The following is a 24,000-nucleotide window of genomic DNA, read 5'->3' on the forward strand; positions in this document are numbered from 1 at the left end:
CGAATAATGATACAGATCGAATAAATGTCTAAAGATAGTGAAGAAATAGTTGCTACTGTTTTTGATTTGACAGTTATGATATTTGACCCAGATGACCCAAGGTGCCCAATCTATGACCCAGCCTCGGGGCAGGTTGGGTCATTCAGGGTTGTGATTTTGAACGTAGAATGTGCCCGAAGTGCTTAAGTTATACACTCATTTGTTTGTTCTTTGTGTACTGAGGGTTTCAAGTTTGTGTTCAACTGCAGTTTGGTCTTCTGTGTTCATTCATTCATGCGTTAGAAGGAGAAGAAGAAAGAGTGAATGGTTGGTTTGGAGGGTTGGTGTAGTCCGCATTGGTAACTACTGCAGCTTCAGTTTCAGTTTCAGTTTCAGTTTCAGTTTCAGTTTCAGTTTCAGTTTCAGTTTCAGGCAAGATAGCCTCCAAGATCATGTAGAATGACGGGAAGATGATGATGATCCCAAAGAAGATCAGGTTGTAGGACCAGCCTATGTCGAGGTCCAGGTTCCGATATATTGAGTCACAAACATCGTCTGTTGGTTCCAAGTTTTTGGTCCCAATCCAAAATAAAAGGATGACGAAAAAGCCTATCCCTCCTGAAAATAATTAATGTTAGTATTGAATAACAACAAAAGCAATAACAACAATACCATTAGCTTCTACAAATCCAACAACAGTTATTTCTTCAAAGTTGCCATACTGTATGCGTAACGTGGAAACAAGCTTTACAACACATTGTAACAATAAAGCATGATACGGCAAGACTAACAGGGCACAGGGGAGTAAAAGTTGCGTACACCTGGCTTGGGCAGTAAATTGCTCGTGTTAGGGTAGAATAATTTATTCGTTATTTATTGGTCAGGGGAGTAACATTTTCGATCGAAATGTTGACTCGGAACACACCTTTAGTTGGAAGTAATTTTCTCGTGTTATGGGGGAGTAGTTTTTTCGTAAAGGGAGTACAATTTTCGTACGACATTATTTTGTACTCCGGAGTAACAATCTCGTGGGAGTAATTTTCTGGTGTTACACCGGGCAGACCGCAATAACATTTAGTGGGTCACCTAGAATCAATCCTGATTGGTCATATAGTACAACTCACTTTTAAAACTTACCAGCTGGCATAAAACAAAAAATATTAGCCTTCAGTTCCATCTCGGTTGGACGTGTCGTAATACAGTTGGCCCAGATTGGGCAAAGGAAGGCAAGGGTGAGCGTGACCAGAACAAGTATGGGCAGGAAGAGCATCTTTTTATCTGAAAACGTAACAACGGGCGAAAGATTACAAGTGTTTATTAGTATTATATGACAGTACTTCCAGTACGTTAAATAAACAAAAACGCTGAAGCATCATTAACAATTCAGAAAATGTTGGTTGAGAATTGATTTGCTTTTTGTCTGGTTAAACCAAGGAGTTGAAATTTAGAGGCACGTGTTAAGACAATTAAAGGCAGGCTTAATGGTTGTTGCAAAGACAACTGGCGTTCTGAAATAGAAGAAATGTAAAGTACTTGTGGTTTTATTCCTTCAAATGTGCATTCCAGGCAGAGAAATATTTGTGAATTACCCATTAACCTTCGCCGGTGGTCGTGGGGACCCAGAAGGGTGTTTAATTGCAACTATCTCTTGAACTAGGTGGAATTTTCTCATGAGCTTTTAAGAATGCCCCAGGCACCTAAAAAGCTCTTATGTCCTAACATTTCAGTGAGAAGGATGTAGCCAAGTGGCGTACCCCGTCTCTTTGTGTGTGTTATCTCCTGCCCGACCCAGTTGCCTCCCCTGTCTATTGCTATTCCCTGTGTGTGTGTGTGTGTGCTAGTAACATTGGGTTTACCTTTAAATAATGCCCTTTGTGCTAGGAAATCCCTAACTTAAAATGGTGAGAAGCGGCAGAGTAACCTCTAACCATCAGTACCTAATGAGTGACTAAATAATACCTGGTTGTCGTTGTGCACTGTACTTTATTGTTGTAAACCGATCGAAGAAGTGTGTTTACTATCGTAGGGTAGACTCTTGACCGGATTCATTTCTAATCTAGGTGGTAAGATCCCATAACTTTCCCGGCCCCGTTTAGCTAGTATTATGTATCAGCTTTGTAACTGCTTGTAATATATCCGGTGTGTAATGCAGACAGGGCTCTTTTCCCCGTTTAGCTAGTATTATGTATCAGCTTTGTAACCGCTTGTAATATTTCCGGTCTGCATCTTTAACGACCCCTTTCATTGGGCAGGAATTTTAAGTAGAACACCCCCCCGTTGGCTACACCGGGTAGCCTCCCTATTGGCTTATCGCCACAGGAAGTCGGCCGTGACCCCTGTCTTTAAAAGGCTGAACATTTAGAGTAGAGCAAAACTAGACTACCTTCTAGACAACATATCCTCACCCAAGGCCCACTAGTCGCCAAACTGTACATATTGTTTTTATTACCACGGCCTTCGTGGCTTACATCTTAATCCTTTTATTTGTAAAAAGTTTTGAGATTTATTGTTCGTGTTCCTCTTACTTGCTCATCTATTTGGTTTTATTGGTGATCCTGAAAGGTTCCACTTTTTAACTCGATTTGAAATAAAATAAAAATAATATTACAAGCCCGTTATTCAAGATATAGAATACAGACTTATAATTCTTACCAAGAAACATCTTAACTACTTTTCATTTTAACAAATTCCACAGAGCATTATCAACTCAACCCCACCCCCTGCCCTCCTCTCCTTATTTTTTGTTTCTTTCTTTCCTCTTTTTGAAAGCGGACAAACACTCAAGTCCTTAATGGCTCAAAACCGTAGGACTTTTAATATTAATTTTAACTGTAGAGCAAAAAACGCGATTAGAGATAGCGAGCTGTGTGCTGCTCCTATTGTGTTGTCGCCGTGAACGTGTCGAACCTCTGCCCAAATTTGTCGCGAACCGAGCTAGCTGTGTAGTTTAGCGCGAAGTTGTAAGTGGTCGACTTGTGGTTTTCATTGTGTTTCGCGACTTAGCGTCAGCAGCAGATTTTGTGTTTAGGTTTCAAGTGTGCTCACTGAGGAGAATATGTAAGTAACTAAATGCTTTATTCATTCCTTATGCTTTATTCTTATGTTTCATTTCATGCTATGATGTTTGCATATGTACATTTTGCCGCTGATTTGGTCCCGGGTGATGTCCGACCGGTCTCGCGTCAGAGTTGATGACGCCATTTTGATCTATCGGAGAGATGTGTTTTCTAGATCAGTTTCTAATTACTTTCATGATTTGGCGCTGAAATTGAGCGTTAATAGGGACATCCAGATTCAACCTTCGTCATCACTGTTTCGAAAAACAGACGAACGCACGAAGAACTTCGCGTAGATCTGGACCGAAATTAGAAAGTGGTGACCGTGACGGGATGTGACGTCACCACTTCAACAAACTCGCGAACATCGGAACTCACGAACTTTTGACGAAGGCAAATCTGGATGTCTCTACTAACTTCTAATATGTGATGACCAGTTGTTCTAAAGTTGTTTTAGAGTCTTGTGAATTAAAGACTCGTAAGAATCAAGTAAGGCAGACTCGTTCTCATACGCTTCGTTTCGATGAGAGAAGCCTGTCACAATATTTTATGTCGAGTAGACCTATATTAAATCTCCTTTTTACAAGGACAGTTTTATAACGATGAAGTCCGGTAAGGTAAGTCGAACCTTTCTCAGATTTCGGTTTTCGATGAGAAGGGATTTGAATACTTTGCTGGACGGAATTCCGCTTCGTAGCCAGTTTTGTTGAGGAACAAAGAAGTTCTCAGTTTTCGCTTCGCTGAGGATCGTTCTTTGTTTCCAGCACTGTAATCGTAACTTTGTATAGGCGAAGTGTACAACAACATGACATGCTTTATGAAGTTTTCGGATGCATTACTTGTCATGTGTTCAATCATGTTGCTGCATTTCAAGCCGTATGTCGTTGACGGTTGATTGGCTGATGTAAGATTGTAGTGTCCGCCATTTTGACCGGCGTCCCCCGTGTAATGTCAGAGCGCCCCCCCCCCCCCCCCCCCTTCCCCTATTTTCCCTCTGTTCGGTGTGTCCCTCTTTTCCGGCCAGTTCAATGGGCTTTGTTTGGGGAAACACATATACACATCGTGTACACATGCGCAGCTTACCTTCCCTGCTCATTTTCGCAGTTAAGAATTTATTCAATCCACAGCCATTGCCGGATAACATCTGAAGCTATATATGTGCACATCCTAGATACTGGGTCACAACTATGGGACATGGACACCAGGAAAAAAAGTAGGACTGAATTGAGTGAAATACTCTTTTTTAAGTGCAAAAGACATGCCTGTATCTTTTTCTGTCAAAGAGAGGACCTTTCATATCGGGGTTTCTTTAGAAATGACAATTAGACACATGCAGTACGCTCTATGTCGTGGGTTACATGGTTTCCACTTTAGGCTTCAATATCCCACAGGAAAGAACTTTAGCTCAGTTATTGCATGTGGCATGTGGACAACATTGATAAATAAATATGCAAACATGAAAGTTTGAAATTACAAGTTTCCATAAGTTAACTAGATCGAAGTAGAAAGTGGAAACCGTAACCCACGCAATTTCCAGGTGCAAAAGTTTTTCTTGTAGGTCAAATGTAGCAACTAGCCTTTTGGGCACCCTTTTGGGTTTTAATACATGATAGAAAGATTTAAGTGAGCAAAAAGTTTTCGATCTGTGCTCACTGGGTTTATGTGTATAGAGATAATACTGTCGTGAGTTACATGGAAACCATAGTTTGTAATGTCTTTTATTTCCAAAGAAAAGAACTAAAACTTGATTATTGCAATTTGCATGTGGACAACATTGATAAATAAATATGCAAACATGAAAGTTTGAAATTACAAGTTTCCATAAGTTAACTAGATCGAAGTAGAAAGTGGAAACCGTAACCCACGCAATTTCCAGGCGCAAAAGTTTTTTTTGTAGGTCAAATGTAGCAACTAGCCTTTTGGGCACCCTTTTGGGTTTTAATACATGATAGAAAGATTTAAGTGAGCAAAAAGTTTTCGATCTGTACTCACTGGGTTTATGTGTATAGAGATAATATTGTCGTGAGTTTCATGGAAACCATAGTTCGTAATGTCTTTTATTTCCAAAGAAAAGAACTAAAACTTGATTATTGCATGTGGACTACATAGATATATAACTATGCATGCATGAAAGTTTGAAATTTTCAAGTTTCCATAAGCGACAATCCTAAATGAGAGAATTAATCGATTGTCGATCGTGCGTTGCAGAAGAATCGAAAATTTCATAATGGCGCCGATCATGAGAACACATGTGCTGCTCAAACTTTGCACCAGATCAAGCTTTAATCAGCAAAATATCGCAAAATTCGTCGATGAATATATGCTACAATTGTCAAAAAAGATTTTACAGGTCTCAAACAGTGAAGATACAGCGTGGTCTGTCGTGAGTTACGTCTCAAAAACCGGAAACGAATACGATTGGGTGGATAAATTCTCATTGTCTATTCACATGACCGGGTCAAACGTCATGAATGGAACTTTCGACGGTGTTCCCGCGATCTCACAACGCGTGTGTGATAGGCAATGCGGGATTTGTCGTCTGCTGTGGCCATGCTTTCGTGGGTTACAGATGGAAACGAAACAAGGGTGGGGTACATTCAAGCGCGATTATAAGCTGAAATAAATTTGTTTCCTACCGTAGTGCTGTGTTTTGAAAACCTAAATTTTGTTGAAATAAATAAATAATGACTTTGAATAACTTTGAGGTTTCCTTTGTTCAGCAGATCGCATTTTTTGATGAAGTTGAAACCGGAAACGACGGTAACCCACGATTACGTGTTTTCTTTGCCGATCAAACTCCCAGAAGAAGAAAAATAGATGTAATTCTTGAGTGTGTATGTCGAGAATAATCCTTCAGCTGACCCATAAACATCACAATAAAATTCACAGAGCTTTATTCTCCATTGTGTACAGCTGCAACACAGACTGGTGTATTTTTGTCCCAGTTTTAGGTGCTGTTTTGGGGGCATTTTGGCTAAAAATTAAATCGTTTAAAACCCACAGCAATGTTTGGAAACCCAAACTTGGTTGTTACAGTAAGTCAAATCCATCCCCTTTGACATCAAAGCATCCCCTTTGTCATCCATTGCTCAGAGATATTGTGACAGTCATTCAAAGTTGACAACCCATAGTATTTCCCAGTATCTAGGACGTGCACATATAGTTAACTACTTGTTCATACCTAAAGCAACCTGGGTGTTGGTTGTTATTCAGACTAAATGTGTTAGCCTGATTCTCTCTCTCCCTGTCCTTTGTCAGGCTTTGTGTCAGCCACTGAAATGTTATGTATTCTTTCCTGTGTCACTCTACTGGTTCCACTCTGTTTGTCACATGCATTTTCATACTCTGATATTTTGCTAGTCTTCATTTGTATTACCCTTTTACCTGTACATAATCTTATGAGTTTTGATTATCATTCCTTTGATGAATTCAGGCATGAGAATGATAGAGATCTTCTGAGTTAAGACCTCAGACAAAAGGAAGATACTGTCTACAGGCTGCACACTTTTGACTGTTAATTCTCATGTTGCACTTTAAAGGCGCTTGCCTGCAGAAGAACTTTGCGACTGATAAAACTGAACATTGTGTGCAGTCGCGCTTGCACTTAAAATGTGTTTGCCTGCAGAAGAGCTTTTGTTCATTGTTTCTAAATTATAACTTATAGCATTGTCTCTGGTTGCTACCAGATTTAGCTAAACTGTTTTGGAATATTTCTGATGTAGATAACCGGAGTGGTTATTTTTAGTTACATTTCCTTCAATAAAAGATAAGTTAAGATAAGTTAAAGCAACCTCTGTCTTAATTGTATGCTCCTCTGCCTGTGCTATTTATCCTTGTCCTTCCACCCGACATTCCCACAAGTAATTAGAACAAAAAAGGAAAATTTAGACTACAAACATCGTGGGGCCTTGCGGACCCATGTTTTTTAAAGAATGAAAAGCGTGCATCTTTGAGAAGCATGGGGTCCGCACGGCCCCACGATGGGGAAGAAGAGGCAATTATGAAACATTCAAATTGAGGACACGGGGTTTTAAAAGCAACAAGCAATGATTTGTAACTGATGAATAAGTAAACAATTTGTATGTCCATTGTGTGCAAATTTAACAAACCAGATCACGAAGACCACGTCAAGTTTAATTGTACGAATTTGAGACAAAAGTCTACAATTTGAGAATGTGCGTCATTTCTTCCTAAGATGAATAATGCGTTTTGCCTCCAGTCGAGAAATACGACAGAGTAAATCACTCGTATTTGTTTTTATTATCTTGGCTTTGGATTTGAGAAAGAAGAGAATGGACGAAACCAACGGTAGTGTGCACAGTACAGTATGAAGTAAGCAACAGAGGGGTGTTCCGTGTCCCTATCACTTTTACTGTTATAAGCTTTAATGTCGTGTTCGATGCTTTTAGACTATTTAGCGAGTAACATTGCATTGATGTATGAACATGTTGCAGCTAGGAGGAGGAATCCGTGTGTGAGAGGGTGTCGTGTGTGTGTGTGTGTGTGTGTGTATGTGTGTGTGTATGTGTGTGTGTGTGTATGGGGGGGTCTGTGTTTGCATGTTTGGTTGTTTATACATGCTACATGTTGATAGAGGTTATACATATAAAGTGATCGACAGTAAAAAAGAGAGACAGAGAGAGAGACAGAGAAAGAGAGAGAGAGACACACACACACACACACACACAGTGTGTTTGAGTATTAGTAACTAGTCCTCACATTGATCTGAACACGGTGTTTTATCATGCCAGTGGCAGCCAGTAGCTTTGGCGCCCATAGCCTGTAAATCAGGGCTGTTGGATAAATCAACCTTCATGACGACACAGTACTGAAAAAGTCCACTATTCACAGTTAAAATCTCTGTAGAATTAGCTTGAACGGTGCCTACAGCCCAGTAATTGGTTGAAAAGCCCGTAAGATAAAGTATGGTTGCCATTAACTGGAGACACAAGCCGCCATGGTAGAGCTTCCCGCGAGCCAAGAAATCCTTCACCTTCCCCATTTTTCTGTTGAAAATGGCTCACTTTGTTCTGTGACACCGTCAATCTAGATCTTGCCCGGGCAAGCTTTCACAGAAATCCTTCTCCTTCCCCATCTTTTTCTGTTGAAAATGGCTCACTTCGTTCTGTGGCACCGTTAATCTAGATCTTGCCCGGGCAAGCTTTCACAGAAATCCTGAACTCCTTCCCCATCTCCCTGTTGAAAATGGCTCACTTCGTTCTGTGGCACCGTTAATTAATCTAGATCTTGCCCGGGCAAGCTTTCACAGAAATCCTTCTCCTTCCCCATCTCCCTGTTGAAAATGGCTCACTTCGTTCTGTGGCACCGTCAATCCAGATTTAGTCTGGGCTAACTTCGTCCGTGCAACTGATTATGATAATCTACATCAAGACTCTTGAACTGAAGCGACCACACATTACACGCACACCGCACAGTGTCACAGCTGTGTTCGCAGGAAGATTGTACTGCAAGCGTGCTTGATTCTGTGGCACCTTCAATTTAGGCGGGGCTAGCTTCGTCCTTGCAACTGATTAAAAAATCAAGATCAAGAGTTCTCTCTCTCTCTCTCTCTTTCTCTGTCAATCTGTCTCTCTCTCTGTCTCTCTCTTTTACTGTCGATCACTTTGTATAAAATGCAGGGATTACACACGCACACCCTCACAGCAATGTCCGCAGGAAGATTGTGCAGCAAGCGTGCGCGTCTTTACAAAAGAAGAATTTTCCCCAGCGGTTCTCGTCTGTTGGATTAGTGTGTGTGGAATAGTTGGGAGCGTGTACTAGCGTGTGATTCACGACCGGTGTACACGCCAAACGGTGTACCACTGCTTCGTAAGTCAACGCACAGTAAGCTGCTTCCTCCAACCCTGACACATCCAAACGGCAAACCGAACAGAACCTAGTCAATGCCAAATTACGTCATCGTAGTGTGCTGAAAAGTAGATCAAATGGTCTCGGTCAACTCTTTTACCACCCACTTTGGATTTGGTCTTGGTGGCACCAGGCTGTCAACGATGCTCCAATTAATGCTGGGAAGCCCAAAACAAATAACGGTTTCTATTCGGGTGTGACGAAAAAAAAGAACAGGGCCGGAGTGCAATGTTAAATTATGAGCAGTTCTTCCACACCCATTTAAAAAATATGACACTACCAGCATGTTCCCGCATATTGAGCCAGAATTTTTTGTTTATAGGCAAATCGACGTTGCAGTTTCGGAGCAAATTATCAAAATTTCTTTGCGAATTTGCGTTCAAACGTGTTTTTCCCATAATATAACGATGCACAGGTCGATAATATGGCCAAGAACAAATCTATGGTACTTCGAAGAAAGAAGAATAAAAAAATTCTTGTCCAATACGACTTGCAATTTACCGTGTGCGCTGTAAAATCTCCCTACCTCCAAAGCAGACGAAAAGCAGACATCTTCATTTTACTTCCAATTAAAGGGAGAAATCGTGGGAAAGTCTTGCAGGACCCAAACATACTTCTGCACGCTTTCTTTTCTTTTTATATTCAGTTGCTTCGCAAAAATAAAGTGTCATTGGTTTTCTCAACTTGTCAAGTCAGTCAAAACGACCGCAGAACACAGAACTGGGAAATGACACTGATTGAAATACAAAAGATCTCCGATGAGGAAAGTATAAATGACGTCATCTGGTCACAGAACCAAGCGTCGCTCAGAACCAGCGCCCTTCCATTATGGTGACACCAGGGCTGTGCGCGACGCTCCAATGGTAGCATGGACCAACCAATTTTTATTTTCAAGTAAATGTTTATGATACAAATGCAGATATGTTCTTTGATCTTTCAGAAGACAGACAATTTTTGCATCGTTACAGGTACATTTTGAAATGCTTAGCAATCTTCCGGAAAATGTTTTAAAACGTGTCATAAGTTTAAAGGTTTACATAAAAAAAATCATGACTTTGCATACATACAAACAAATAAATGTTAAATACTGCCACAGTGTCATTTAAATACAATCACTAGTTTACGTTTCCTAGTCCTGTAAACACGATCACATTTTTCGGGAGGATTGCAGTGCGACAGCCATGTCCAGTCATCCGTGACCACAGCATGTTTTGAGTGGCATTCAGCGATACACGAGTTCCGTTTTGATGATACATGGTTTGGGGCCACAGCACGTTGTTGCAATCAAAGCTAGCGTGTGAAAGCAACTTTCTGTGTTTTGAGTTCATAAAATGTTGAGATAAATATGTCCTTTGACAGCAGGCGAGTTCGTACTCTTCGACGCATGTGATGTGGCTCAAGGCTTCACGGGTTGCAGTCTTTATGATTGAAGGCTTCACGGGTTGCAGTCTTTATGATTGAAGGCTTCACGGGTTGCAGTCTTTATGATTGAAGGCTTCACGGGTTGCAGTCTTTATGATTGAAGGCTTCAGAATGCTTCACGTGTAATGTAGTTTAATGTTTAAGGCTTGCAGTACAGTGGGATATTATCTTCGTTGCAGGACAACAGATAAATCATAAGGTCGTACTCTACCGCGCATGTGCTGTTGTTCAAGCCTTCGAGGACCTTGACCTTGCTTCAAGTCTTTGGGTTTGGAGCCTTTTGACGTGATACGAACCAAGGGTTTTTGGTCTTCATGCAGTTGGAAGACTCCACTTGTGCTGTGGTTTAATGGCTTCAGCGCTTTAGGCCTTGGGCTTCATGCCTCCATTTTTTTTTTTTTTGTGTGTGTGTGTGTGTGTTGCTTCATGCCTCCAGAATCCTTTACGTTTGATTTGATTTAAAACGTCATGGTTTGATGACTTTAATGGCTGTATGTTTGTAGTCTGCTGAAGATTTGGTGTTCGGTGTGATTCAAGGCTTCAGCTTTAAGATTTAAGCTGAGAGCCTTTTAAATGTGGTACGATGATGGTTTGGATGACGATTTTGCCTGACCAATTTCTGGGCGACTTCTGTCTGACAAAAGTCGGTTAAAAATGTGCCAGGTGAACCGCACGTTGCAGGCACCCGGTTGATCAGTAACTTGAGCTATGCACTGACGAATCCGCCAAAAGCAAGCGATATAAAGGGTTACTCTGATATATCGGCAGTATATAAAAAGCGCATACCAGAACATCGGCGATATAGCGTTTCATGAAAGCCATTTTGGACAGTATTCTGGGTTCTGCTGCTGCTGCTGCTACTGCTGAAGATAATAATGAGAACGACGACGACGACGCCTTCGACGACGACGAGGATGATGATGAGGAGGAGGAGGAGGAGGAGGATGATGATGATGATGATGATGATGATGATGATGATGATAATGATGATGATGATGATGATGAATGTTACTGAAGTGGCGTTTCATTTACACTTTGTCTGAGGGACAAGGCCATGCGATTTCAAGTTAAAGTATGAACATTAAAAGTATAAGAATAAAACAAATATTAGGGCGAGAAGCGGACCTTTCAATGTATTCTAATAAGTGAGGTCTGCTGTGATCTTGACATTCAACTTTTGCGACACTGGTCAACTAAACAACACCGTTCGACTTTTGAACATTTTCGTATGTCTTTGCTGAATCTCGGTGTGAACTCTTTCACGTTGAAGTTAACTTTGTTCTAAAGTCATGACCGGTTTTGATTACCTCACTTTGTCTTCCAAAATCAATATATTCTACACATATTGCTTCCAGTGCGTTCTAAACTTGGCCAACAAATTATTGCAACAAATTTCAAACCCAAAGTATTAATTCCCGTGTCATTTCATTAAAACTGTATATGCCAGTTAAGCGGCGGTCACGTGATCCCTGTAAAAGAAATATTTAATCCAAAACGTGATCCTGAAGGTTAAGTGAACGGCCTTAACGGGCATATAAAGTTTTAATGAAATGACACGGGAATTAATGCTTTAATTTGGGTTTGAAATTTGTTGCAATAATTTGTTGGCCAAGTTTTATATAACGTGCACAAGTATGAGTTTTGAAGGTGATATCAAAATGGGATAACAGTAAGAATATAAATTAAATTGGTGTCGCCGGAGGCTGGTTGCTGTGTGTGGACAATAAAGAAATTTAAGATTGTGTTTGTTTCAGTGTCATGTTCTTCTGGTGTGTGTGTGTGCATGTCCGTTGGTCCGCCCGTAGGCCCGTTAAGTGTGTGTGTGTGTGTGTGTGTGTGTGTGTGTGTGTGTGTGTGTGTGTGTCCGTTGGTCCGCCCGTTGGCCCGTTAAGTGTGTGTGTGTGTGTGTGTGTGTGTGTATGTCATTGTCATGTGTGTGTGTGCATGTGTGTGTGTCATTGTCATGTGTGTGTGTGTCACTGTCATGTGTTTGTGTTTGGGGGGGGGCGGGGAGTGGATGGATGTGTGTGTGAGAAAGATTTTGTGTGTGTGTGTCTGTATGTGTGGTTGTGTGTGGGCGGGGGTCTGTGTGAGTCGGTATGTGTGTTTCTGTATATGTGGGTCTGCGTGAGACAATCAGTCCTACACACACACACACACACACACACACACACACACACACACACATGCTCTCTGTCTCTGTCTGTCTGTCTGTCTTTCAGTCTCTCTTTCTCTCTCTCTCTCTCTCTCTCTCTCTCTCTCTCTCTCTCTCTCTCTCAGTCTCTCTCTCTCTCTCTCACTCGCACACACGCACGCAAACACCCCCCCTCTCTCTCAAACACTCATTCACACACACACACACACACACACACACACACACACACACACACACACACACAGCACACACACACACACACACACGGCACACACACACACACACTCTCTCTCTCTCTCTCTCTCTCTCTCTCTCTCTCTCTCTCTCTCTCTCTCTCTCTCTCCTACCGTTACACACACACACACATAATGGGTACGTGCCAATGATACTCTATTTATCTAGTGCTTTGCATTGCTGTGCGTGTCCTAGAAGCTTTGCGAAGTGATGTTGCCCTAGATTTAGTGTGTACATACACGTAAAAACTATTCAGTTTTAAAGGTACCTTCCTACTGGCGTTCATGTCCAGTATACCAAGTAACGAGAGAAACCTGACTGTCAGGCAAACGTTGTTTGTCTATAAACCAAATCACGCAAAACCTTGAATGAGGTTGATGATTTGATACGTTGTACAAAGCACTTGTTTTGTGAAATAAAGCATGTTTGCATATCAACCATAATTGTTTTTGTGCATTTAATATTCTCTATTCATTGTCGAAGCGTGTACTCAAGATGGTATTTCAAAGTGGGAGATCGGAACAATAATATTACAGACTTAAATGCATTTGTCTAACATGTCGAACAATCCGATGGCATTACAATTAATGTTTCTTCATAATGCAAGTTTAGATAAATATTTTCCCAAAAAAACACAACAAAAACAAAACAAGTCGCGTAAGGCGAAATTAATACATTTAGTCAAGCTGTGGAACTCACAGAATGAAACTGAACGCACTGCATTTTTTCACAATGACCGTAGTCCGCTGCTAGTGCAAAAGGCAGTGAAAGTGACGAGCCTGTTCAGCGCGGTAGCGGTTGCACCTGTGCTGCATAGCATGCTTTACTGTACCTCTCTTCGTTTTAACTTTCTGAGCGTGTTTTTAATCCAAACATATCATATCTATATGTTTTTGGAATCAGGAACCGACAAGGAATAAGATGAAAGTGTTTTTAAATTGGTTTCGAAAATGTAATTTTGATAATAATTTTTAATTTTCAGAGCTTGTTTTTAATCCAAATATAACATATTTATATGTTTTTGGAATCAGAAAATAATGAAGAATAAGATGAACGTAAAGTTGGATCGTTTTATTAAAAATATATAGATATACAATTTTCAGATTTTTAATGACCAAAGTCATTAATTAATTTTTAAGCCACCAAACTGAAATGCAATACCGAAGTCCGGCCTTTGTCGAAGATTGCTTGGCCAAAATTTCAATCAATTTGATTGAAAAATGAGGGTGTGACAGTGCCGCCTCAACTTTTACAAAAAGCCGGATATGACGTCATCAAAGACATTTATCGAAAAAATGAAAAAAACTTCTGGGGATATCATACCTAGGAACTCTCATGTCAAATTTCATAAAGATCGGTCCGTAGTTTACTCTGAATCGCTCTACACACACAGACAGACACACACACACACAGACACACACACACACACACACACACACACACACACACACACACACACACACACCACGACCCTCGTCTCGATTCCCCCTCTACTTTAAAACATTTAGTCAAAACTTGACTAAATGTAAAAACAAGGCATACAAAATAAAAGACATTCCTTTCGAGATTTTGTTGTGACCCCCTACCACCCCCCCACCCACCCACCCACCCACACACACACGCACACACACACACACACACACACACACACACACACACACACACACACACACACACACACACACACACACACACACACAAAGGCCTTGTCGTAATGTACTTTTGTTTCGAAATACAACTTCTCGGGAATGAATAACGTGAACAACATACACTCATTTGACAAAACAAACAAAGATAATTATATATATATCAAAATTATAGCATTAACACAAATTAGTTTATCAAACAAATATCATTTCACAGAGAGAAACCGAGCTACTCATTGTTTTGGTACGTGGACCAAGTGAAGGAATGATCTTATCCCATACAAAAGCCAGGTTAAAATCTGAGATGGTGAGCCAAAATGCCCTCATGCTATGCTAACTTAATGTTTCTGTCCCCAGAACAAGAGTTTATTTGGGACATAAAGTAGTTATATGCTAATAAGCCCTCACGAGAAGAGGTGCGCCTTTAAACTGTAGCTATATATATATATTATGCACTATCGTTTTTAGGTGATAATGCGAGCCTGGTAGCTAGCGACCACAGTTCGTGTCAAGAATTCAGGACAACGTACAGCATTGTAACATTGTGATTGTTCAGCATCGGTTGTGTGCGTCTGTACCATATCGGAAAGAGTTTGTAAAGTGTAGGTAACGCTTTGTAGACTTGATGACAATAATGACAGTTTGGCAGGTTTGCAACACGAAAAGTTGCACGTCTCACTGAAATTAGCTAAAAAAAATAAAAATTAAAATTAAATGTTCGCGTTAAAAAAAAAAATGTTTCGCGTTCACAAAAACAAATTCATGTTCGCGTTTACGATTTTTTAGATTTTTTAAATGTTCGCGTTTAAAGGCAGACTCACAGAAAACAGTTCGGCTTACCCTCTCAGATCATATCTAGCCAGGCTATAACATGGAATTAGATCATGCCCGCCCAGTTGGTCAGATACCAACAGTTACCAGCCTGGGTACTTTCTGTGCACAGTTAAAAACGTTCTGATTTGTGTTATTTCCAAGTGATAAAATCATGGGAAAATTCTCACTCATGACAGCTAGCAGCCAAGCTGTTGAGGTTTAGTATGTGTACACGTGGAGGGGTAGTCTCTTCCCGTGTGCCTGACAAGATCTGAGATGCTGAGCCGAACTGATTTCATGAGAAGGAGTGAGCCTTTAATGGGAGGTTGTCGTGGCAGGGTCTGTCTAATATGCTCATTAATTTTGCTTGGACAGCACTGTTTCTGCTCGCGCAGGCGCAAGCGTAACACAAAGATAGGCCTATTCATTATCCTGGACCGCCAACTAGCTCTCTCTCCGCTCTTTCTCTCTATTACGAGGTAGCGGCCTCTCGCACTATAGACAATCTATCCCGGACCGCCAACTAGCTCTCTCTCCGCTCTTTCTCTCTATTACGAGGTAGCGGCCTCTCGCATTTAGGAACCTACGCTTACATGGCCTTTCAGAAATCAGGGGGATGTCATATCCGGTGTCGATTGTAAACATGGACGAAGTTGCCGAGGTAAGTTCTGAAAATGCAAAAATAAACTCAGCTAAAGTGCATATGGAACATGTTTTTCGATGAGTTTTGTTAAGTTTAGTTTGGAGTTTTGGAAAATCCAGTTCATTGTCACCTCCCATTGTCACAAATAACTGGAGCGTGCTTTCTTTTCACTGTCTTCGAATCGCTGGCCTTTCAAACCGGACGCTAAGCGCCCCTGAAAGTCGAGCGTCGTAACCTCGAAGGGTCACGTGACGAGTTGGCGGTCCAGGCTATTTGGTCTATGGCCTATTCAAGACACCAGTCCTCGGTAATGGGCAGAATATACCTGCGCAGTTTCAGCGGCACAGACGACGCACGGCCTATTATTTATGCCGCGACAGGGATTATGACGAGTACTTGGCCTTTCATGCAACGTGTAGCGGGCTGGGATAATCTGCAGTGCGCCGTCGGTCCTGCTGAAGTTACATACATATGTGAGCGGAGCCCCTAATCGGATCAAAACTTGAAGCACAGCTGTCCCGTTTGCATTGACAAGAAACAGCATCAACGGTTGTGTTTTGAAGAGACCTCTGACGAGAGACTGTAGAATTGTGTGTACCCTTCGGTTCCAGACGTGTCTCTCAGTGGCAAGGTAGGTTATTTCAGGTGTTTGTGTCAGGCGTGCAAATAGGTTGCATTAATGATCACGCAAGTACTTAAAGGCTGACATATTGTCCTATTTGATTAGTTTAATTACTTCCAGGGCTTTTCCCATCGTTACGGGGATGTATAAATTAAGCTTCCTGCAAAGTTTTAGGTTGAAAGTCCTTACTAATTACGAGAAATAATTAATTCTTTATTGCTATGTTTAGCAACAGTTCTCCAGGTCTTGGGCTATTTTTAGACCGTCAACACAGTCAGTACACGGCTTCGTCAATCCCCGCGTGAAGGAAATCGCTCACCTTCCACGTGCAAAACGTAGTGATATTGACACGCCTGGTGTTGTTAAGCAGGAAAGCGCGCTTTTCTGTATTCTTGTTAACTTCGCAATTTCCAGAAAACATCCACTTTCACTTTGAGACTGTTCTGTTTACATTCGACACTATCAACATCACTTTGCAATACTGAAATTGTTTTTTCTGTGTTCGAAAGCTACAGCCAATCGTTATTATATCTCCTTAGGTACAGTTTTATAACATTATCCCAGCGAAGCTGGAGGTATCCCGTGAACGCTATACTGTAATCGATTTGAGAAATGTGCATACCGAATAATACATGATAAAGAAGGATTCTTTGTGCCCGAAAATGAGCCACAGTTGGAGATGGAAGTTCACCAAAAATTGGGACCATACTAACAAAAATACGGTGGGTAAAATTGGCGCCCCCATTTTTTGAGCAAACGCCACCCAAGGCCGCTTTGGACGGGTAGAAATTCCGTAGTTTCCAAGTCTATGGATAAAGCTCGCGTAAGAAGAATACGTCACGGTCGAAAGTCTTTGACGTCAATTAATGCAGCATGACGTCATGCCTCCCTGTAGTCTTTCTCTCTCGCGCGGTGTGTGTGTTTGTGTTCATTTTGTGCACATGTGTTAGTGTTACTGTTTGTGTGTGTGTGTGTGTGTGTGTGTGTGTATTTGTGTGTGTGTGCGCACGCGTGCATGAGTCTGTACTCGTGTGTGTGTGAGTGCGTGTGTGGTGTGTGTGTGTGTGTGTGTGTGTGTTTGTGTGTGCGCACGCGTGCATGAGTCTGTACTCGTGTGTGTGTGAGTGTGTGTGTGGTGTGTGTGTGTGTGTGTGTATTTGTGTGTGTGTTCATTTTGTGCACATGTGTTAGTGTTACTGTTTGTGTGTGTGTGGTGTGTGTGTGTGTGTGTGTGTGTGCGCACGCGTGCATGAGTCTGTACTTGTGTGTGTGTGTGAGTGTGTGTGTGGTGTGTGTGTGTGTGTGTGTGCGCGCACGCGTGCATGAGTCTGTACTCGTGTGTGTGTGAGTGTGTGTGTGTGTGTATTTGTGTGTGTGTGTGCACGCGTGCATGAGTCTGTACTCGTGTGTGTGTGAGTGTGTGTGGGGTGTGTGTGTGTGTGTGTGTATTTGTGTGTGTGTGTGTGCGCGCACGCGTGCATGAGTCTGTACTCGTGTGTGTGTGTGAGTGTGTGTGTGGTGTGTGTGTGTGTGCATACGTGTATGTGTGTGCGTGTATGTGTGTTTGTTTGCAAAGGTGTGTATGTCTGTCTGTCCATATGTGCGTATGGGTGTGTGTTTTGTGTGTATGAAGTTTTTGTGAGAGAGTGAGTGAGTGCGTGTGAGTGAGTGTGTGTATGTGTGCGTGTGTGACTTGGGGTGTGGGTGTGTGTGTGTGTGTGTGAGTGTATGTGTGTTTGTGTGTGTGTGTGTGTGTGTGTGTGTGTGTGTTTGAGAGAGAGAGAGAGAGAGAGAGAGGTTTGTCTTTCGCTGGGGTATGCAGTGCCTTGGCGTTGCACATCTACTTAATTGGCACATGTAAACAATATGAATTAATTAATGAACGCTACGTATATGGCAGCCTTTAACGCCAACATAGAATCATTTCTGCTGCACATCTTTATCACAGTACTGTGAGCGTGCGTGCGCGTGTGAGCGTGTGTGTGGGCACGGCTGCCACTATGGTCAGCCGCTGCTCAAAGATGCCAAAAACGGCCGTTTGCGCAGCGTTCCTTTGTGAACACGCCAGCCAAGGACGACTGCCAAAGGAATAGGCTTACGTAAACATGGCAATATCAAAGTAGTCACACCCCATACTTTCACCATTCTGAACAAACATTCTTACAACCAGAAGTCCAAACACATTATTTGCGGTTCAGTCCACGTACAGTGAAATAATATTCAAATAGAACCTTTCAAAGAAAAGCAAGTTAAATTCAAATAGTGAATAATAAACAAAAGTTATGACGTAAAACAGGAAAAACGAATGATGCAACATTCGGATACTGTTACAAAAGGTTTATGGGCCAGGGGATTACTTCCCTTGACCTACCTTTTTGGGTCAAAACAGGCCACAAACATTTCTCTTTGAAAGCTCAACGAGAAGTGTTGACCCCAAACGGAAACCGGGAAACTGACAGGGGTATGGACTGAACCGCAATATTACCTGAACTTCTGCAACGTATGTAACTTGCTACTTAGACCGCATAGCCAATGTGCAGACCACTCTCAACCTATACAAGACTAGATGATTACCCGCTTCGCCGGGTACCGGCTTCGCCGGGAAGAAGTAGAGCCGGATACCAGGCTGCGCCTGGGACCCGGCTTTGCCGGGTGTACGCCGGCTTTGCCGGCGCACGAAGGAAAGGAGATAAACGCGCAAAACACTGGAGACCTTCTAAAAATAGTAACGTGCAGTGACCTTCTAAAAATAGTAACGTAGTAACGGGAATATGGATTGACGCCACACGGAGGAAGGGAGATAATCGCGGCTGAAAACACTGGAGAAGATAAGGAAGAGTTACTGGTAGTGGATCCAGACCACAAAAAAACAAAATCGGTTCAGCGCGCACAGCGCTGCGCGCTGAGAGCACGTGTTGAAATATCTCATCGATGAGGTTGTGTCCGGGGTGTAGCTGAATACGGTGTCCAAATTTGAAAAAGATCCACCGAGAACTTTGGCCGTGCATCGCGAACAGACAGACAGACAGACAGACAGACAGACACTAGTCGTATATATATATAGACTAGAATGAATACCCGCTTCGCCGGGTAGCCGGCTTCGCCGGGAAGAAGTACTTAGAGCCGTACGCCGGCTTCGCCGGGTCCGAACAATGGACCCGCCAAGCTTAGGTCCCTCCCAGATTCGTGGAAAGGGAACAGCACGAAAATGATTCAGTGGCCATAATGCCATTCCTGACCATATCGAGTCCCATCCTTGTCGACGAATGTAACCGTGTTAATCACCTTTGGAGGCGAACTCCACTCAAACAGGATTGAGCAATTTAGAGCTTATCTCTAAGCCCTTTTGAACTGTTATGGCTTCTGAAAGGAAGGCCAGTACATAAAATTACACAAAAGCCGCCAGACCACATCACAAACAGAACTGAACAATGCACAGGTGTTGCTCACATAAAAACACACACACACACACACACACACACAAACACAGAGAAGCCATATCTATAGAGAGATAGATGACAGTGTATTTTTCGCGTGGCTATAAATTGATTCGACCTTTGCACTTTTACAGTGAGGATAATTTACGGGTCCATTTACGTTCTGGACACTGCGGTGACCTTCTAAAAATAGTAACAGAACGGGAATATCCGAAGATGCCTCCCTCAAACTATAGTGCACCATACGAAGGAAGGGAGGTAAACGCTGAAAACCTGGAGAAGATGAGAAGATAAGGAAGAGTTACTTATAAATAATGGTGAAATGAACACAAAAACCAAAATCAGTTCAGCGCTGCGCGCTGAGAGCACGTGTTGAAATATCTCATCGATGATATTGTGTCCGGGGTGTAGCTGAATACGGTGTCCAAATTTGAAAAAGATCCACCGAGAACTTTGGCGTTGTGATGTGGTCTGCCGTGTGCTGACAAAACCGAGTAAGTCCACTGAAGCTAGTTCTGAGATAAACGACTTTTTCTGTTTTATTACATTTCTCAAAAGTGACGATTAGCTTGATCAACCTACAGAGATAATAAGATAAATAGCATTAATGTACGTTTACAACCCGAGTTTGATAATGATCTGATGGATGGTTTTTGTTTTGTTGGGCATTTTGTGGACTTACTTGGTTTTGTCACTTTTTTCCATTATATCAGATCTAAAAAATTTGACAGATCTAAGCAAGTGGACTTACTTGGTTTTGTCAAAACATTTGGAAGAAAAAGTAATGCTTTTTTTGAGGATGAAAGTCGCTTGTTCATTTCAATGCGTTATTCTCTCAGGTGCCAGGAGAAACGTTCCGTATAACTCTCGCTTACTCTATTACACATGTCGTGTGCACATTAGAGCGCTTACTTCCCTTTGCTTATTTGATCTCTAAACAACGCTCTGGCTCATTTCGGTACGATTCTCACAGATACTTTCGAAGCGAACCTGTAACAATGTGTGCGTTTGTGTGTTTGTTCTGATTAAAACCAGTCTTGATCTAAGGACTATGTCCAGTCAAGAATAAAAGCTGGTTCTTGTGTATGACTGTGTACGTGAGTGTTAGTTTGAGTGCCTTGGAGAATGATGAGCATATCAGATTTCGGTGATTTACTAATATACATATTATTCACGTACAATTTTTTAAGCTACACAGCATGTTTTTTTGTTCCGGTAATGTTTTATTGTTGTAAGTTTGGGTGGTTCGGTTACTACTATAGTTACAGCCTTAAATCACATTATTTGAAATTCAAATCAAACACTATTTACCCGGGTTTGATGTCTTAAAAATCGTTTCTTGAAATTGTTATTAAGAAATATTTCTGGACATTAAAATGCTAGCACAGGCACGAAAGTGATTTTATTGCAGGTGTCAATGTTTCCTGAATCTATTTATAGATGTGTTACGTTTGAATTGATATTAAGCAATTCAGGTGCCGTGTGGACATGGTACGGAAACATTCACTGTCCCGATTGACGGGTTTTAACAGCGAGGACGCAATTTTTGTGAAGGCGTTCTTCTTCTTCTTCTTTTGCGTTCGTGGGCTGAAGCTCCCACGTACACGTGTGCTTTTGCACGAGTGGATTTGTACGTGGATGACCGTTTTTACAAAACCATTTAGGCAGCCATACGCCGTTTTCGGTGAAAGCATGTTGGGTATTTTCGTGTTTCTATAACCCACCGAACTCTGCTTTGGACTGCACGATCTTTTCCGTGCGCATTTGGTCTTGTGCTTGCGTGTACACACGAAGGGTGATAAGGCACCAGCAGGCCTGCACGTAAGTTGACCTGGGATATCGGAAAAATCTTCACCTTAATTACCCGTCAGGTGCGGCCGGGATTCGAACCCACGACCTTCCGCTTTGGTAAGTCATTTTTTTTTCAAAATGATATTTTTTGTTCATCAAAAAGAAGAAATCAATGCGCATCTTGTGTGCTAATTTCTACTTTTTAGAGTGCTTAGATAAGCAGATATGAACAAGTAAGTCCACAACCAAAAACAACTTTTTAAGTGTGCATGAATGTTTTGACAAAACCAAGTAAGTCCAAGGGGTTCCCAATTTTCCTATAATGATAGTTTTAAAATTCTTGTCAGACGACCCATACAGAAAATACGTCATTTTAAGTTTAGAACTCACAAATGACGTCATTTAAAGTTTAGAACACACAAATGACCTCTTTCGATAAGGCGAGACATAATGACGTCACCTTATGACGTTTTATTTTAAACATTTTTCTTCTCTATAATTCACCTGACGATCCTTGTCTCTCTCTCTCTCTCTCTCTCTCTCTCTCTCTCTCTCTCTCTCTCTCTCTCTCTCTCTCTCTCTCTCTCTCTCTCTCTCCCTCCCTCTATCCCTCCCTATCTCTCTCTTTTCCTCCCTCCATCTCTCTTTCTATCCCTCCCTACCTCTCTCGCTATCTCTCTCCCTCTTACTCTCTTCCTCCCTCCCTAATTCCTCTTTCCCTTTATTTCTCTCTCTCCCTCCATCCCCCCCCCCCCCCCCCCCCCCCCCGTCGACCCTGATTTCTTTCCCCTCTCTCACTCTCTCCCTGTTTAGTCTCTCTCTCGTTCTCTCTCTCTCTCTCTCTCTCTCTCTCTCTTTCTTTCTCTCTCTCTCTCACTCTCTCTCTCTCTCTTTCTCTCTCTCTCTCTCTCTCTCTCTCTCTCTCTCTCTCTCTCTCTCTCTCTCTCTCTCTCTCTCTCTCCATCTTGTGCAAATTCGTAAGGTTAACGTTATTTTCACTGTTTTGTCATTTATCTTGACAACACTTCTTCTTTAGCAGCCATGCTTGCACCAAAACTAGCACCCCAACTAACAAGTAAAATGCCGCAAGAATATTCGGATTGACTTTGACGTCATACTGGCAAAAACATTGCATTCTGATTGGCTATAGCGTCATAAAGGTTCTTGTGATTGGTGGATGGACTTACTTGGTTTTACCAGCAAATTGACATGTAATTTTTTTTTAGAAATGTTTGAAGTTGTGGACTTACTTTTCTATATCTCCTTATCTATTTATTTTACAAAGTCAAAATTTACACACAGGCTGCTTCTTGATTTTTTAGTTTTGATGAACAAAAAGATATCATTTTTGGGAAAAAAATGGACTTACTCGGTTTTGTCAGCACATGGCAGATGTACTTTAAACATTTTTTAAGGTGTGGACTTACTTTTTTATATCTCCTTATCTATTTATTTCACAAAGTCACAATTTACACATAAGGTGCGCCTTAATTTCTAAGCTTTGATGAACAAAAAATATCATTTTTGAAAAAAATGGACTTACTCGGTTTTGTCAGCACACGGCAGTGGTGTAGCGGCTATGGTGTGTCGGTATGGGGGCCCGGGTAGCTGAGGTGGAACCAAAATCGGTTCAGCGCTGCGCGCTGAGAGCACGTGTTGAAATATCGACCAGGTTGTGTCCTGTACCGGGTCAACCTGAATATGCCCACCAAATTTGAAGCAGATCCATCGAGAACTTTGGCCGTGCATGGCGAATACACAGATACACAGACACACAGACACACACACACAGACACAAGTCGTACATATATATAGATACCAATATTCCAGATTACATATTCTTACTAGGATGCTTTAATGATATCAGTCATCCTGATCGATTGTTTCAGCAACATGTTAGGAATGGCGTAGAACAACCAACAGAGGCATACGTGTTGGTTTCAGTTGCAATAATTGTACCGCTCGAAACCGCAACGTCTGACGAGAAGACAGGTCTGAGAACCCTCGAGACCTGCGACACACAAGAAAAAAAAGAAGAAAAAAACACACACAGCAAAACAATGTCTAGGATAGGTTAATCAACAAAGGAACAGGTCTGACATCCGCAAAACTTGCCAATAGCTCTCAACTACAGTGAATGTTTTGTTTGAATAAAATGTTCAAATTTGATAAAAATGTAACCTGTACTGGCTATTTCGTAAAATGATACGTGAACAACAAGGTTAGTGTTAGTTGTTGTTACGACCCATGCAGGGGAAATGGTTGTAGCCGGTTGACAGTTTTGAAACCTGGGTATGACTTTAGGTCTGTCAGACTGAGGGGCCCGGCAGCGAG

At 41.8% G+C, this 24,000-nt stretch overlaps 1 protein-coding gene and 1 long non-coding RNA gene across 2 annotated transcripts in view; one reads left to right on the forward strand and one right to left on the reverse strand.

Annotated features, from left to right (window-relative positions):
- Positions 1–8,927, reverse strand: part of LOC138945662 (uncharacterized) — a 9,092-nt gene extending 165 nt beyond the window's left edge. Inside the window, exons 1-3 of the long non-coding RNA XR_011449062.1 lie at positions 7,755–8,927; positions 1,117–1,257; positions 1–597 (exon numbers count right to left, since the gene is read on the reverse strand). The exon at positions 1–597 is cut by the window's left edge and continues 165 nt beyond it. This is a non-coding gene — a long non-coding RNA (uncharacterized lncRNA). The remainder of the gene's footprint in view (positions 598–1,116; positions 1,258–7,754) is intronic.
- A 6,679-nt stretch (positions 8,928–15,606) lies between these two features.
- LOC138945663 (uncharacterized) overlaps positions 15,607–24,000 on the forward strand; it is a 33,691-nt gene continuing 25,297 nt past the window's right edge. Inside the window, exon 1 of the mRNA XM_070317144.1 lies at positions 15,607–16,447. The gene's annotated coding sequence lies outside the window, so the exon portion shown is untranslated. The remainder of the gene's footprint in view (positions 16,448–24,000) is intronic.

The sequence above is a fragment of the Littorina saxatilis genome, linkage group LG13, assembly GCF_037325665.1.
Source record: "Littorina saxatilis isolate snail1 linkage group LG13, US_GU_Lsax_2.0, whole genome shotgun sequence".
NCBI classification, from domain to species: Eukaryota; Metazoa; Mollusca; class Gastropoda; order Littorinimorpha; family Littorinidae; genus Littorina; species Littorina saxatilis.